Raw genomic sequence first — 16537 nt, forward strand, 5'->3', positions numbered from 1 at the left:
TCGTAATTCCTGACCATCTCTCTAGCATATTTCTGTAATTATTATCGAGATGTGAAATATTTAATTTATCGATTTTATCCATGCAATCTATTTAAAAGATTTCCAATAAAAAAAAGTTTTCTTTAGACTTAGAGATTGTAATTTTACTCGTCTTTATCGAGACTTCTACCGTCTTTAAAAAATCAGCACCGATTATTAGATCATGACGCATGAGCGTATCAGAAACTACCCGAACCTTAATAAAATAAACGTTATCGTCAACGTACATATTCGTATTAAATTCGCCCAATGTTCAATTATCGATCGAGCCTATTCCGCGAAAATAAATTTTGTTTTAACTTAACCGTAAAGCATTCAATTTAGCGTAACAATCCGCATATTATCCGCATTTAAACATATATCGCTACTGATATCATCATCGGTGATCACCGGTATCATCGCTCATACATGGTCATTTATGCACACATCGACATAATATTTTTCATCGCAACGCTCGCTTACCGTACAGCTACTCTTAGCAGTAATCTTTTTGCTACATCTGGTCACCACGTGTCCACGCTTGTTGCATCGAAAACACCTCACTCCATTCTCCTTAGCGGGACAGTTCGCTCTCAAATGATCCTGCACTCCGCAACGATAGCACCGCTTCGCCCAGTTCTCTCTTTCTCCACTACGTCACTGTCTCGTCCCTCTGCCGAACTTCGCAGTAGATGAACCGATTGTCTCCCAGATCTAAAGGTAATTTATTCAAATGCCTCCAATAAAGACGCTATGGTCGTGAATTTTTATATTCGCGCTTGATCTTGCAAATTAAGGTCAATTATCTCGTCTATTATGTAATCTATCAGATCGCCTTCGTCTATGGATATTAGCCAAAATGATTTTATCATGCATATATGAGTCAAAAGTTTCGCCCTCTTCCAGACTCACGCCTCGAATTCTCGCTTCCATACCAACTTATTTGGGCAATGATTAAACATGCCTGTCATCTCTGTGAAAAATTTGTCCATCGGCATTTCAATAAATCTAGGTTAAAGCGAAACCACTCCGCCGCTTTGCCCTTGAGTCTCAACCCTATCAAAATCTTCATCAAATTGTCCGGCAACTTGTATGTCGTTCCGAGAAGCTGCACTTGCTTTTCCCACGTCTCGCATGAATCACTGAATCGAAATAGCCAACAATTTCGCGATAGCCGCTATGCTTGCTCGGAGCGTCGTCTCAACCATCATCTGTGGCTCGTCGTACCGTCACCCGATCCATTGCCATCTCCGTCATCGCACCTCGTTTGGTCACAGATCTCTGTCTCCATCGAAGAAGCTCCAGCTCCAGCCTCGTCACTGCCAGCTCTCGCTTCAAAAGCTCCTTCTCTCTCTTCATCACGTCCACCTTTCGCCGCGACAACTCTGCCGCACGTGCATTCCGTGGACATCTCGACAGCATCCTGTCCCAAATCTCGCTTCGCATCATCCAACGAATCATGCACATCGTTGGAATGCGCATGAAGTCAACTCGTGGGATCGGTCTGCAGCAAACAACGGATCAACTCGGTCTTCGATCCCGTCGCACTAACACCGAGCATCTTCAGCTTCTCTTTTAACTCCAGCACTGTGAAGCTAGACGGATCCTTCGTAAGACTCATGTGCCTTTTCACTAACTCACAAAACGATCGATCTGCACCTGACTTTGCCACACTTCGGGTCGATTACCGATTTACGCAATACTCGATTATATATTTTTTTTTAATATTGACTCGAATCAATCCCGACTGAGCCTCCAAAAATGTAGGAAATAAGAAAAGCGTCGCCAATCATGGAAAAACACGAGCCTGATTATGAGACGATCACGCGATGATCACAAGAACAATACATGATCAGCTGTTTTCGATCAGCTGCTTCGCGATATAAACACGCTCGTCACGTCTTTGCGAAATTCAAATCATAAGCGATATTAATAATACTTGAGAAACGATATTTATATTCACAGATTCTTTACAGTTATATTTAATTTCCTACATATATACAGTATGGAATGCTAGACGGTGGCGGAAAGAATATTGTGCAAAAGTCTGATTTATTAAAGTATCTTTTATACATGATTTAAAAACACGTCTGTACACGTCTGTATCCGTCGGTCGAATCTCCTGTCCGTCATTCCGTATCAGTTCTCTTCCCTATACTTTTCTCCTTCGAGATTATTTTTCAATAACAAATATCTTAATTTTTACAAATAGAATTTCGAAGAAGAACCTGTTTGCTATTATTATTTGTCTCTTGTTTATTATCTTGATTGTTAAACGTTTCAAATAATGTTTTCCAACCCGCAAGAATTCAGTCTTACAAAGACTTGAAAATAACGATCATAGAATATATGTTTAGTTTCGAATAATACAAAAAGAAATTATTACAAGAAAACATAGAAAATAAATCTATTCTGTTGAGTTCATATCGGATATGAATACATGCAACGTCTTCATATTTACGTATTTAGTATGATTCTCTGAGATAATTCGGCGAAATCCAAATTGCCGAAAATATAGCCATGAGGATCATGACGATATAATCGCCACAACATAAATCAAATATTAATATAATATAAAATCTTTGTAATAAGAAAAAATAACTTCAAAAAACTTTCAAGCATTTGTAAGACATTAAACAGCAAGTATAAATTTAAAAACAGATATGTAATGTTTATATATTATTAATTACTATGCATTAGCGTCCGACTTTCTAATCTATAAATTTTCTACAAATTTTGAAAGATATTTATTAGATTCGGAAAAATAAATGGAGACCGACTGGATCTGAACTCGAATCTCTCGTCTAATATCAAGATACTTAGTCTGCACGACCGCGACGGCTTCTCTATGTTAGCTGTTTATATTCCGAATCTCTTTTATGACTGCTTACGGCCGTCTATTTCTTACAATTTAATGTTTAATGAATACTCCCAGAGAACATTATGACGTTAAATATTATAAAACGTCTTATTAAGGGTCGACAGGAGATACCGTAAAGATTTCTCACGGCCAGCTGCGAATTACAGATTCACTAAAATATTATTATGGTTAAAATATAAAGAGAATCATGTAAAAATCGTGATATTTGTAATAAGTAGAATCATTAGCCAATCGCTATAGAGCCATTTTCTTTTTGAAAAAAAGATCGAAATAAAATTTAACATAACATGCAGATCGTATAGTTCTTTGCGGATCAGGTGCAGTTAGCCTACTTTATTTATTATAAATTTTTGAGAGTCAAAAGTAAAGTCCGGCTCTATAGCGACCTGCATAGTTATAATATATAAGAAATATTTTAAAAAAAGCTTTCATTAAGCAATATAACTTCTCCGAAGAGAAAAAACGTTTTAGCAAATATTACTAGATTTATATATATGGGGAAATTTCAGTGGTAACATACTGATAGCTTGACAAAAAAAGATTATATGATTGTGCGTTCTTGTCTCGCTTATACTTTGCATATGGTGATATCCATGTAATATACATATCAATATATTGCGCACATGGATACGACTATAAAAAGAAAATGTGACACAAAAGGTTATCAGTCTATCTTTGTTCCGTATATGAGGAACAAGGATAATAATAATTATTACCTGATATCATTCAACAATTGTATACATAATAAATCGCATTATGAAATTATTGAATTACAAGATATATAAGAATAAATATATTAAAATAAAGAACAAATATAAATAATATAAATAATAAAAATATATACATATATATTTTATTTATTTTTAATATTGTAAGGTTTCTCGTGAAACACCGTGTAAGCAGTCATCATGTGCGATATCGGCGCTCGCGGCGCTCGTGGGGCATACGTCATGCTAGTGCGGGTCAGGTGACCCGGAGAAAAGAAGAAACGGAGCACGACTCCGTGATGGCGTGCTGAGGCTCTTCGTGGGGCATTTAATACTCGGAGTCAGAGAGAGTAAGTCAATTTGTAGAGCCAATTCGTGAAGTCGTTAATAGCTTAAACTGCGAGGAAATACTCCCGAGAAGCAGTTATCGTCGGGGTATTCGCGCAGCGGTCGGTATCTTTATAGTTATCGGTTGTGAGAGCGCAACTAACGATGTTTACTTGTATTTTCCGTGTGTGTGTGTGTGTGTGTGTGTGTGTGTGAAGAATCGAATAAAGACATTGTTTTTTTTTGTAATAAACGAACATTTTACTCATAACGAAATCATCCTGATCCAGGCCTCATCATCCTGATCCTGGCCTGTAAGATCCTGACCTTATAGCCTTAAATTCAGAAGTGGGATTCGGCTCGCGATTTCCTCGCGAATACGCGTTCGGTGGCACGTGGTACGACCATTTTCGGACAGTCGAGAAACTTTTTCACTTGTCGTGGTACTAATTTCTTCGAGGGACAGAAGAATCCTGGAAGCCATGTCCCTGGAGCAGCTTTAAGAGAAAGCGAGAAGGTACCAGATCATGGCATTGGATGATCAGTACGCATTAATTGTAGCCCTAGTAGAGCATTTTAAAAAGAACAGTCCCGTGGATCTCATAAGACCAAGGTCTGCTCCGCCTACAGTAGACGAAGCATTTACAATGCCTGTGAATACCGCTCCGATGACGTGAACACAGAATTCCAAGAGGGAACTCAGTAAAGAATTAGCGGCTGCCGTTTCCGCAGTTACAGAACCTATGCGGATACAGCAGCAACTACAGCAGCAGCTTTATCAAAGCTAACAGATTCAATAGCAACTGCTGCAGGGTCAACAGGCACAGCAGAATCTGTTGCAACAAATGGCCACAGCCTTTGCGAGGCTCCTGCTACAAAACGAAATGCCGGCTCTCACACCGGAAGAACCTACGGCGAAGCAAACGTTACGTCTCGTAGCCAGGGATTCTCGGAGCGAACGGTTGCAGATGGCATGGCAATTCACTCGAACTCGGTAATGTTAATGGCGTCACAAATCCCTGTAGAATTCGATGGAGAAGAGGAAGAAAACGTTCTGAGTGAGTCGCACAGATAAAATAGCACAAGTGTATCGGGCCTCAGACGTAACTTTATTGGCTGCTACATCCAAGTTGGTTAATTCAGCGAAGAGCTGGTACACAAGCTGAAACACAATCCGGTATAGTTGTAGAGAGCGGGAGCAATCTGAAACAAGAAATAATGATTATTTGATAGTAGGATGCCTTATAAAAACTTAAGATCAGAAGGTGGCAACATTCGAAAGAAACGTTCCGCCAATACGCCTTGGATAAGATGGCGATAGCACACTATCTAAATTTCAATCAAACTGAACTAATTGATGTGCTGTGCAGAGGCATAATATTGAATTCTCTGCGAGCGATTGCTCTGGCACTCAAGTCATTGACAGTGGATCAATTTCTGAGCGAAATGAAGCACATAACCGAAAGAATCAAAGACCTGCAAAATAGGAACGAACCGCATTCCCGCGGAACAAGGCACGTGCAGCACAGAACCAGCGGAGGTCAAAGTAGAGGCGCTCAACCGAAGGACAAGCGAAGACTAATACGGATAGAGAGGTATTACCACTGCAGGGAGCCAGGGCAGAGAATTGCTGTTTATCCAAAATTAGTAAGGAGGAAACGTACCGGCATCTCGTCGCAGCATTCAGCCTAACAACCCATGGTAGTGGCGATGGTGGAATCGGCCAACGAGGAGTCAACCGGTGAGTCCATCGTGGGGCGATGACTGAAGCACCATCGGAAACGGAAAAGATACGTAAAACATTAATTAATGTAACGTATATTAATGGAAATGATTGTAAATTACAAGCACTTGTAGATACCGGTAGTCAGGTATCGGTAATTGCGTTCAACTATTTCAGTCACTTTATGAACAGATCATTTTTAACATTAGAAGTCGCGGATAGAAAGATAAAAACAGCCAATAACTCGGAAATGGATATTATCGGTAAAACCGACTTAATGATTAAATTCGAGGGTATACCCGACAGAGAATTCTTATTTACTTTTTACGTATCCGCTTCCGAACTACCAGGAGTAGATCTTATCATCGGGGGCGATTTCCTGGAAAAAGAAAAGTTTAGATTAATTTATGATCCAGCAAATAAAAATGATCGGCAAATAACGCAATTACTGTTACCAACGGAAGCGTGCTGCGCGAACACAGATGCGGAATCAAGTATCGAGGGATTGCGAGATAGATTTTGATAACACGGTTAAATAACGGTTGTTAAAGTTACTGACGGATTGTGAAAATTTGGACTTACCTATCGTTGAGGACGATTATTGTCAAAGTTGTTCTAAGGGATGATTTCACATACGCCTATGCTCCTCGCAAACTTGCGTTGCATGAACGCAAGCAAATTCGCGAGATCACGAATGATCTGCTCATGCGAGGAATTATCCAATCAAATCGCTCCCCGTATTGCGAGAATAATACCTGTGAAAAAAAAGAACGATAGTATAAGATTGTATATGAATTTGCGTCCACTAAATGCAAGGATACAAAAACAGAAATATCCGTTTCCCCTAATAGAGGATTGCCTCGCGCGTTTAAGCAATAAAACCGTGTTCACTCTACTCGATCTGAAAAACGGATTCCACCAAATCAAGGTCCATCCAGATTCGTCGAACTATTTTTCGTTTGCTACGCCCGATGGACAATTTGAATACGTGCGCCTACGTTTTGGTTTCTCGGAATCGCCGGCTGAATTCCAACGTAGAATTATTCAGATCTTGCAACCGTTTATCTGCCGAGACAAGATAATTGTCTGTATCGATGATATATTAATTCCGTCCGAAACGGTAGAGAACAACCTAGAAACATTAAAAGAAGTATTGATATTACTAAAAGTTCACAGGTTTGAATTAAATTATAATAAATGCTTTTACGACAAAGAATAGAGTATCTGGGATATATTATTTCGAGTAGTACAATCACAATGAGTCCGCGACATACGCAATCTATACGCGATTTTCTGCGACCTAAAACAGTCATTCAACTCCAACGTTTTCTGGGGCTAACCAACTATTTCAGAAAGTTTATCAAGGATTACACGATCAAAGCAAGACCATTACAAAATTTATTTAAAAAATCAGTAGAATTTAACTTTGACGAAGGATGTGTTGAAGCGTTTGAACAACTTAAAAAAGATTTTATTTTTTATCCGATACTGTGCTTGTATAATCCGACGGCAGCCACAGAATTGCATATCGATACAAGTGTAGACGGCCTGGAGCAATCTTGCTACAATCGCAATCAGATGGAAAGTGGTCCCCAGTCGCATATTTCAGTCAAACCTTAAATAAAGCAGAGAAGAATTACCACTCGTTTGAATTAGAAATGCTCGCGATAATACGCGCGATAGAAAGATTCCACATGTATCTATACGGGTTAGATTTTACGATTGTGACGGATTGCAACGCGTTAGTGCGTACGGTTAATAAAGCTAATTTGAATCCGAGAATTGCCTTGTTGTTGACCTTAATGTTGCAAAACTATAAATTTAATTTAATTCACCGGATAAAAAGATGGAGCATGTAGATGCGTTAAGTAGACAAATCATATATTTAGAATCATTGCCTTTAGAACAAGAACTAGAGTTCCGTCAATTGCAAGATCACCGCTTGCAAGAAATAACGCATAACCTGGAATATAACGATAACGATAAATTTGAGTTAATTCAGGGTCTAATATATAAGAAAGGAAAAGACCGCACGTGATTCGCCGTTCCCGAAGCCATGATGAACGCTATTATACGCGCTCATCACGATGACGTGGCTCATTGCGGAGTCGAAAAAATGTATCAAGACATCAGCGGAACATACTGGTTTCCGTCGATGCGAAAGCAAATACAGAATTACATAGACAATTGTATTACTTGCCTAATAGCGAATAGTTCTGCCCACCGATTCGAAGGGCAATCATTGGCGCAGGATTCACCGACGTCGCCATACGACACGTTGCACATTGATCATTTCGGCTCACTCGAAACTACGCATGAAGGTTATAAGTATGCTTGGTGATGGTCGATGCATTTACTCGTTACACATGGCTCTTTCCCGCCAAATCCATGAGCTCGAAAGAATCATAGGGGTTCCAGTTTGGAAACTCTATTTGATATTATGGGTTTTCCAAGGGAGATAGTTACCGATCGTGGAACTGCGTTCACGTCGGAGCAACTTCAGTCATTCGTTAATAGCGCTAAAATTAAATTGCGAAAAGTAGCCGTGGCTTCGCCTTGGGCCAACGGAACAATAGAAAGAGTAAATCGCTTCTTAAAAAGCTCGCTAAGGTAATAAATTCGCCTGAATCTTGAAAAAATATTTAAGCACGGTTCAATATACTATTAACAACACTTATCGGCGATAAAAGCATCGTCTTCAAACGTTCTTTTCGGTCTATGTCTATGTCTTCTATCAATATTTTTAGACTATGGTCTTCATGACCTCGGTTTGATCAACGAAAAAATATTGATAGAAGACATAGCAAAAACATTAGTCGATCCGGTAGACAAAAGAGAAATGTCGAGGATGTGGCGATCGAAGCTTCAGAAAAACTGCGTAAATACAACCACTCATATTACGACAAACATCATAGAAAGCCCTCGAAGTATAAAGAAGGTCCTAAAGAGATTTGCAGCGGAAAGTAGGAACCAACAATAACTTAAACCGAACTATAAAGGTCCCTACACGATCGCCAAAGTTCTCGACCATAATAGATTCATTGTAAAAGACATCCAGGATTCAGCATAATGCAAAAACCTTACAATACGATTCAGTCCCCGGACAAAATTAAATCGTGGATAAAACCAATAGAAATGGTAAAATAATTGATAGTATATCTTATTGTGTTTTTGAATATCTGATTGTAAATAAAGTTAGAAATATGTATTAGAAAATAAGTGCTAGCTGTAAGATTTGCGAATTATAAATTATAAATTTAAAATTATAAATTGTTGCTAATAAATGTATGTGAGACATTCGGGATCGAATGTATTGTCAGAATGGTCGAAGCTGTAAGGTTTCTCGTGAAACACCGAGTATGTAAGCGGTCATCACGCGCGATATCGGCGCTCGCGACGCTCACGTGGGGCACACGTCATGCTAGCGTCAGATGACCCGGAGAAAAGAGGAAACAGAGCATGATGGCGTGCTGAGGCTCCTCGTGGAACACATAATACTCGGAGTCAGAGAGAACAAGTCAATTTGTAGAGCCAATTCGTGAAATCGTTAATAGCTTAAACCGAACGCGGAGAAATACTCTCGAGAAGCAGTTATCGTCGGGGTATTCGCGCGACGATCGGCGTCTTTATAGTTATCGATTATGAGACCAACGGTGTTCACGCGCGCGCGCGCGCGTGTGTGTGTGTGTGTGTGTGTGTGTGTATGTAACTATACGCATACATATTACTGATACAAATTCGCTTTTTTTTCTCATAATATCTCACGCAAACAAGATTTTTTACACGCTTATTCTCTTTAAGCGTGATGTCTGCTATAGACATTTTTTACACACTTATTCTCTTTAAGCGTGATATCTGCTATAGACAAGATTTTTTACACGCTTATCCTCTTTAAGCGTGATGTCTGCTATGGACAAGATTTTTTACACGCTTATCCTCTTTAAGCGTGATGTCTGCTATGGACAAGATTCTAATAATCTAATATTTAACATTTTTAACCTGCCCACGAGGGATCAGCAATTTCATTGTCATTCACAGCATGTAGCCTTAAAGTTGAAAAAAAAACTGCGTTTTTTTTTAGCAATATTAGCATATAATTTATCTGTATTGACATAAGAGACAAATATTTTTCTTCAATCATCATGTTTAAACATATTTCTCCTCTCGCCCTTAATCCTGATTTTAAAATGCACGTGGCATTAATGGAAGCTGACGATAATCTATTTCGATTTTTTGTTTTTAAATTACTTAAAGAGGAAAACATTCTCTCTGGGTTGGCATTTGAATTTGGAAGTGATCGAACAGCATTCAGAACATTTGTTAAATTTGGATACTTAGTAATATTATTTGGATGTTTTGGATGTAAAATTTCCTTCCACATATTATCAAAATTTAATGTGGAAAGATTTTGCTTTTCTTCCATTGTAACATCCAATGGCAATGCAATCTATTCTTTCTTTAAAGTATCTTCATCAACACTATCTATAGTTTTAACTATAAAAGAAACATCATTAAATGAAGTTTCTCTATCAGTATTGAATAAGCTTACAAAAGATCTAAAAACTTATAATTTTAATAAAAATTTATTATTTATCGATAATCTTTTACGAATTTCTTCTGCAGCAGTTACATAAAACATCAAGCAATTTGTTCGAACAGATGTAACTACGTCTTCGTCCTTGCATCAGTAATTCGTAAAGATATTCTTCGCATTTTGTACCTAAATTAATTTTATGAAGAATTTTGTGATTCTCTGTTAAAGAGAAAACTGTGTTTACAGAAAAAGGTTTTAAATATTCATCTTTTAAAAAGTTTCGGCAAATTTGAAAAAGAAACTGTAAAGATTTTGGCTGCAATAAATGAATTCGTGTTTCTGATGCTTGAAAAAATGCATTGAATGCGTTAAAGAAATTTAAAACGTTTTAAAAAAAGAAAATAGGCTTTTGTTTCAATATTACCCATTATAGACAATAGATGTTTTCCACGTTGTGTTTTTTCACTTACAACCATTTCGTTCAAAAAATATTTAATTGTTTCTCAAGATTCCAGAAGTCTTTCTACACATAAATAATGAGAAAGCCAGCGTGTATCACATAATTTTAATAATTTGTGATTTGTTTCTTGGAAACATTCAGAAAATTCATTGTAAACAGATAATCGTTTGGGGCTATTGTTAATAAAACTAGAAGTTTTTCGTAAAAATTCTTCGCAAAATTCTGGTATTTTATTACATGCAGCATGCGCTATTAATGCGACGGAATGGCAAGGGCATGTAAATGTTAATAAATATGAACATACTTCTTCTAATTTTTTTTTAAATGATGAAAATTTTCCTATCATGACAGATGCATTGTCGCATGATAGAGCTATAATATTTAAAAATGGTATTTTCATTTTCCACATTTCACATTTAAATGCTTGAGATAATTTTTCTGCGCTGGAATCTTTGGCATCAATATTAATTAATTTAACTAATTGTGAACGAATATCTAATGTCTCCGGGTCAACATATCGTACCATAAAAGTCATCCATTTAGTATTACAAATATCAGACGTTTCGTCAATAAATATTGAAAATTTTGTGTTCTGAATTTTGTTAACGACACGTTCCGTTTCAATTGGGCATAAAATGTTTGTAATAATATTTTTACATTTTGTACGACTCATGCTCATGCTTTTTAATATATTAGGATCTTTTCCTATATGTTGAAAAAAATTAAGAATCTCTTTTGCAGTTTGATGAGAAATATTTTTATCGGCAATTAATGCGGCATATCTAATTTCTGCTAACGTTTTACGCTCATCAAACGACAAAAGTGATTCATTATCTTCCGTTTGCAAATTTTGATTTGATTTATTTATCTCAATGAAACTTTTATATTTATCTAAATGTGCTTTGGATTCTGTGTGACGATATATTTGTGCTAAACTACCAGTAATAGTTTTATTGCAAATTGAACAAAAAGATAAATTTGCATTGTTAGGTACTTCTCGTACCCAACATTTGAATTCTTCGATATCTAACCATTTCTATTGAAAAACTGATTGAGATATTTTTTTTTATTTTTCACCATTGTTAGGTAATGATGATCCTTTTATAAGATTATTTTTATGACATGCAGAATCTGCATAGCGAGAAATTAATGAACTACATGAAAAATTCTTATTGCAAATGCTACAATGATACTGACTATTATTATTTGATACTTCGCATATCTATGATTGATATCTATTATCAATAAGCCAAGCTTTTATAAAGCTTCGTTTACGTTTTTTGATTGATTTGTCACACATTTCCATATCAATTTTAAAAAAGGACAAAAAAATCGAAAAAAGATAAAAAGAGAAATAGAAATATAATATGAAAATTATATTGCATGCGTATGTCACGGAAAGAAATCAGGATTCTGTTATTTGTCAAAATATATAATATTTTACGATCCTAAATCGTTTTTCTCCGTATACGTATATGTGAATATATATATATATATATATATATATGTATGTGTGTGTGTGTGTGTGTGTGTGTGTGTGTGTGCGCGTGCGTGCGCGTGCGTGCGCGTGCGTGCGCGTGCGTGCGCGTGCGTGCGTGCGTGCGTGCGTGCGTGCGTGCGTGTGTATAAATGTGTATATGGAAAGTTATACCTTTTAATCTCGAATATATTCTTCAATATTAAAAAGTTAAGATGGGGATACACGATACACGATGTGATCGAAAGATGGTACACGAAGTCACCGAAAGAAAAATGAAATCGTCGCGCATCGTGAGATAAACAATGGAAAATCGAGATCGTTGTTTCTTTCTTATTCGGCGACACAGTGAGCAACATACTCGACGACGCAATGACAGTTTAGTTACAATTTATTATTATTTAAGAAATATAAATCACATTTTCAATGTAATTTAATATGCTTCATTATCATATGCATGTGCGTGTGCCTGCGTGTGCCTGCGTGTGCCTGTGTGTACGTGTGCCTGTGTGTACGTGTGCCTGCGTGTACGTGTGCCTGCGTGTACGTGTGCCTGCGTGTACGTGTGTACGCGTGTATTATAATTTTATCATTATCTGATATCAGTAGTATAATCAGTAGTATAATAATGTTACTATTATACTATTATAATGTTATTATATATAGTTTATGTATTTTACAGAGCAAAAGAAAAAATTTGCTGATATGCTGCAACAGCAGCAAAAACAGCATGAGCTGCAAATGCAGCAATTGAGAGAGCAGCATGAGCTGTAATTGCAACAGCTGCGGGAGCAGGTAAATTTGCTGGTAAGAAAAAGAACGCTTTTGCTGACAAATATAACAATTTAGACAGATACTGATATGTAAATAATTTTATTGGATCTTTAAAATGATTATCTGTGAAATCTTATATTCAAATCGGTTGCTAGATCAGAAATTTGTGAACATTATTATTATATTTAAGTGTCCTACATAATAATATTGATGGTCCAATAAAATTATAAATTATTTCCAGATCTGTATTTGGTTAATTTGTAATTTTTAGATTTTTCAAAAGTTTTTTTTATACAGAAACAACAACCGCAGCAGCAACAGCAGCAGCAGCAAGATAGTGGTATTATTTATTGAAATAATTATATGTATATAAATACACACATATATGTCATGTATAATACATATATATGTAAACATTAATATTTTGACACATTTAATTATTTTCAGTGCCTTATAGACAAAATAGTGGTGGACGTTCCCGTGCAAGATGGGCCTTGCAACGAGGGGGACATATGACATATAGTTGGAGGGGTCCGGAGAGGAGAAAGAGGCCGGGAAGGAAATAGAGAAGGAAGAGGCCGGGGAAAAAATATAATTGTAAAAAAATATTATTTTAAATAAAAAATATAAAAATAAATTTAAGTGGATTATGTCAGCACTCTTACCTTTTCATTATTGTTATTTGTTGTTAAATGTTTAATGCTTCTTTGATAAATTATTACTAAAAAGAATAATTATTACTAAAATAAATAAAATTATTACTAATTATTACTAAAAAGAATAATTATTACTAAAATAAATAAAATTATTACTAATTATTACTAAAAAGAATAATTATTACTAAAATAAATAAAATTATTACTAATTATTACTAAAAAGAATAATTAATACTTCTTTTAATAAAAATTTATCAAAGAAGCATTAAACATTTAAAAACTAATAACAATAATGAAAAGATAAGAGTGTTAACATAATTTGAATTTCTTTTTGCGATTGATATGTTCATATCAATTATTAGTTTTATTATTATCTATTATTTATTAATATCATAAAAGCTATATAGTCTTTTTATATTCAGCTCCCTTTTATATAATAATATATCTAATATTTATTTTATATATTTATTGGTATATATATATATATATATAATATAAATATATATAATATATATATATATATATATATATATATACATATTATATATTGTTGCGGCCGTGCGGTATTCCGTTCGGCGCTGCTAAGAAATAATCAATATCAATCGATAAGAGTTTGAATAGAGGATCGGCCCTTGGCAACGCGTCGTTCTCCGACTGTTTACAGATTTGACGGCCAGATTCCGCGGTGGCCGGACGGGTTTCTGTGTCGTTGGTTTAATAAAGAGCGAGTTTTTCCTAAAACAGTGTTCTTTCTTTCCGAAAGCGCTCCGCCGAGTATCGCGATCACGGGAAGTAACGTCGCGAACGCGATAATATATATATGTCGCGACAATATATATATATATATATATTGTGGTGGTCACCGCCTCGCGAACGCACCATCGACACACCGTCGCGCGCATCCCGCGCAGCATGGTGGTTCGCGCGCTCGCCACTAGATGGCGAATCGACAAATCACTTTCTCGTGTCTGAAACGCTACAGCGGAGCTATATAAGAACGGCACTCGGCATCGCTCTTCGCCTCAATCGCCTCGAACCAATTACTGGTATGAGCTGCACTGCGACGCTCTCCGAGCTCTGGAGGCCAGCTCTGGCCTCATTGCTCATCATACGGCAATTTTTCCCTGCTGGAAATCACCGACCAATCTTCGGTCGTACTCCCCGTGGCAGTTAACACCGCGGATACCCTTCCGGCCTTACCTCTGACGGCCGTGAACGCCGCCAAGTCCTTCCGCCTTTACCTCTGACGGCCGTGAACGCTGCCATATCCATCTCGCCTCTCTCTCCTACGGACGTGTTCCTGCCGGCCGTGATCACCGCAGTCACACCACGCCCAGGAAGGACTCTCGCGGCCAGCGACGCCGCTCAATCCGCCCATGTCCGGGCGACCTGCTCCAGGCCGCAGTCTCAGCACGCCGATTTCCAACAACTCGGGGAGCCGCTGCGCAACAGGAGGACTTCCACCGGCGTGCCTCCTTTCTAGGGGCCGCCCACGACGACTCGTCATCCGGGACGATCGACGCTGCCCACCATCCAGAAGTCACCGGCACTACAACGCTCGCCGCCGCCGACCGCGCGGCCATCCACGCCGCTACCTGGGCACACACCTCCCTCGCCGTGCACCGACGAGAAGGGACGAATCACCGGACGACGAGCCAGGCGCCCAACCGGTCGCTGCAAGCAACGACTCCTGGACTTGTTCGGGTCGGCTTCCTCCTCCGAGGACAGCCTGCTCCGGCCACCGACTCCGTCCGCAGGGGACGCATCGAGGCCCTCGACTTCCTCGAGCGCAACAGCACCCGAGCGGCCACCGACTTCTGGCCACTCTCTGGAACTCGGCGCGCCACAGGATAGGCCGTGGCAACTCTGCGCCATCGAGCTCGGCTACGTGCAGCATCGGCCGCCGCGCCGTGACACTCGCCGCTTCTACACCGAAGCCGCCACGCAGACCGCGGGACTACCACCGGCCCAGGTCAAGCCTCCAACGCTCACCCCCCGGCCGCGCCGAGGAGGAGCCGGGGCTCGTGAGAGGTGCAGGGAGCGGCTACACGAACTTGCGCGCGCACGCGCAGAGACAGACGCGACGAGTCGGCCACACGTTTCTCTCGCGGGACCCAAACCAAGTCCCGCCTGCCTTTGTAACATTTTCCTTTGCGTTTACAAGAATATAATGGCTTTTAATTAACTCAGCGTTCCTTGATTGTTAGCGTGTATGCAACCTTCACATATCCTTCAGCTTGCGCTCCTATTATTCAACGCATAGCGATACTTGGCTGATAAAACCTTCCGCTTTGCTGGGTGCTGACACTCACACCGTTGGTCCGCCACACAGCTGGTCGAGGACAGATATTCCCCTCGGACCGAGAACCAGCTTTCACAGCCGATTGCAAGCGATGCAGTGCAACAGGCCACACTCACGCTCGAAACGCGGCACACACACGCACTCGTCATCCACGCCACCAAGCACAACATCTTTTTTTTTGTTTATAGAGGAGGAATCTTCGTAAGACCCCCACCGGACGAATGGTGGGGAGTGTGGGATTCGAGTGGGTGGCACGTCAAACGAAAAGTCACCCAGCCTCGCCTACCCATTAAACCTCCTCTGTAGCCTTAACGATCGTATCAGAGGAGGGTACTGGAACGTTGACGGAACAACACGTCACGAACCCTCCCCCTGGTCTTGGCCCAAAGGGCAACACACTCGCTCGTCACTTTCCAGTATCCGCAGACATGCTCGCTTTCACGTCTGATCAATCATTTGTTTACGCACAGAGCGAAAACGAAAAGCTTGGGTATACAAAGAACACATACATACACACCCGCCATAAAGGGGTTAATAGTAAGAAGGGGAAGAACACACCCCTCACTATTGAGAGAGGAATAACCCAATGAGAATCGAGTCTGGTTCAAAATTGTGTTACATGTGAACACGCTTTCAGAGAAGGTATTTGGAATGCACCAACAGGCTGCTTTCAAAAAC

General features: G+C 39.0%; 2 long non-coding RNA genes across 3 annotated transcripts; one reads left to right on the plus strand and one right to left on the minus strand.

Moving 5' to 3' along the window:
- Window positions 1–5025: 5025 nt before the first annotated feature.
- LOC148936769 (uncharacterized) lies at window positions 5026–8231 on the minus strand. 2 transcript variants are annotated; one of them, XR_016139130.1, is made up of 6 exons: window positions 7492–8231; window positions 6553–7271; window positions 6239–6411; window positions 5978–6035; window positions 5598–5697; window positions 5026–5136 (listed from the first exon to the last, which is right to left on the minus strand). It is a non-coding gene; the product is annotated as an uncharacterized LOC148936769 (long non-coding RNA). The 2 variants fall into 2 exon arrangements; XR_016139129.1 differs by having other exon boundaries at window positions 6239–7271.
- Window positions 8232–9063: 832 nt separating this feature from the next.
- On the plus strand, window positions 9064–13538 carry LOC105426262 (uncharacterized). The gene is made up of 4 exons (XR_016139128.1): window positions 9064–12505; window positions 12810–12934; window positions 13199–13241; window positions 13349–13538. It is a non-coding gene; the product is annotated as an uncharacterized LOC105426262 (long non-coding RNA).
- The last annotated feature ends 2999 nt before the right edge of the window (window positions 13539–16537 follow it).

The sequence above is a fragment of the Pogonomyrmex barbatus genome, unplaced genomic scaffold, assembly GCF_055798465.1.
Source record: "Pogonomyrmex barbatus isolate J1 unplaced genomic scaffold, ASM5579846v1 scaffold2, whole genome shotgun sequence".
Classification (NCBI taxonomy): domain Eukaryota; kingdom Metazoa; phylum Arthropoda; class Insecta; order Hymenoptera; family Formicidae; genus Pogonomyrmex; species Pogonomyrmex barbatus.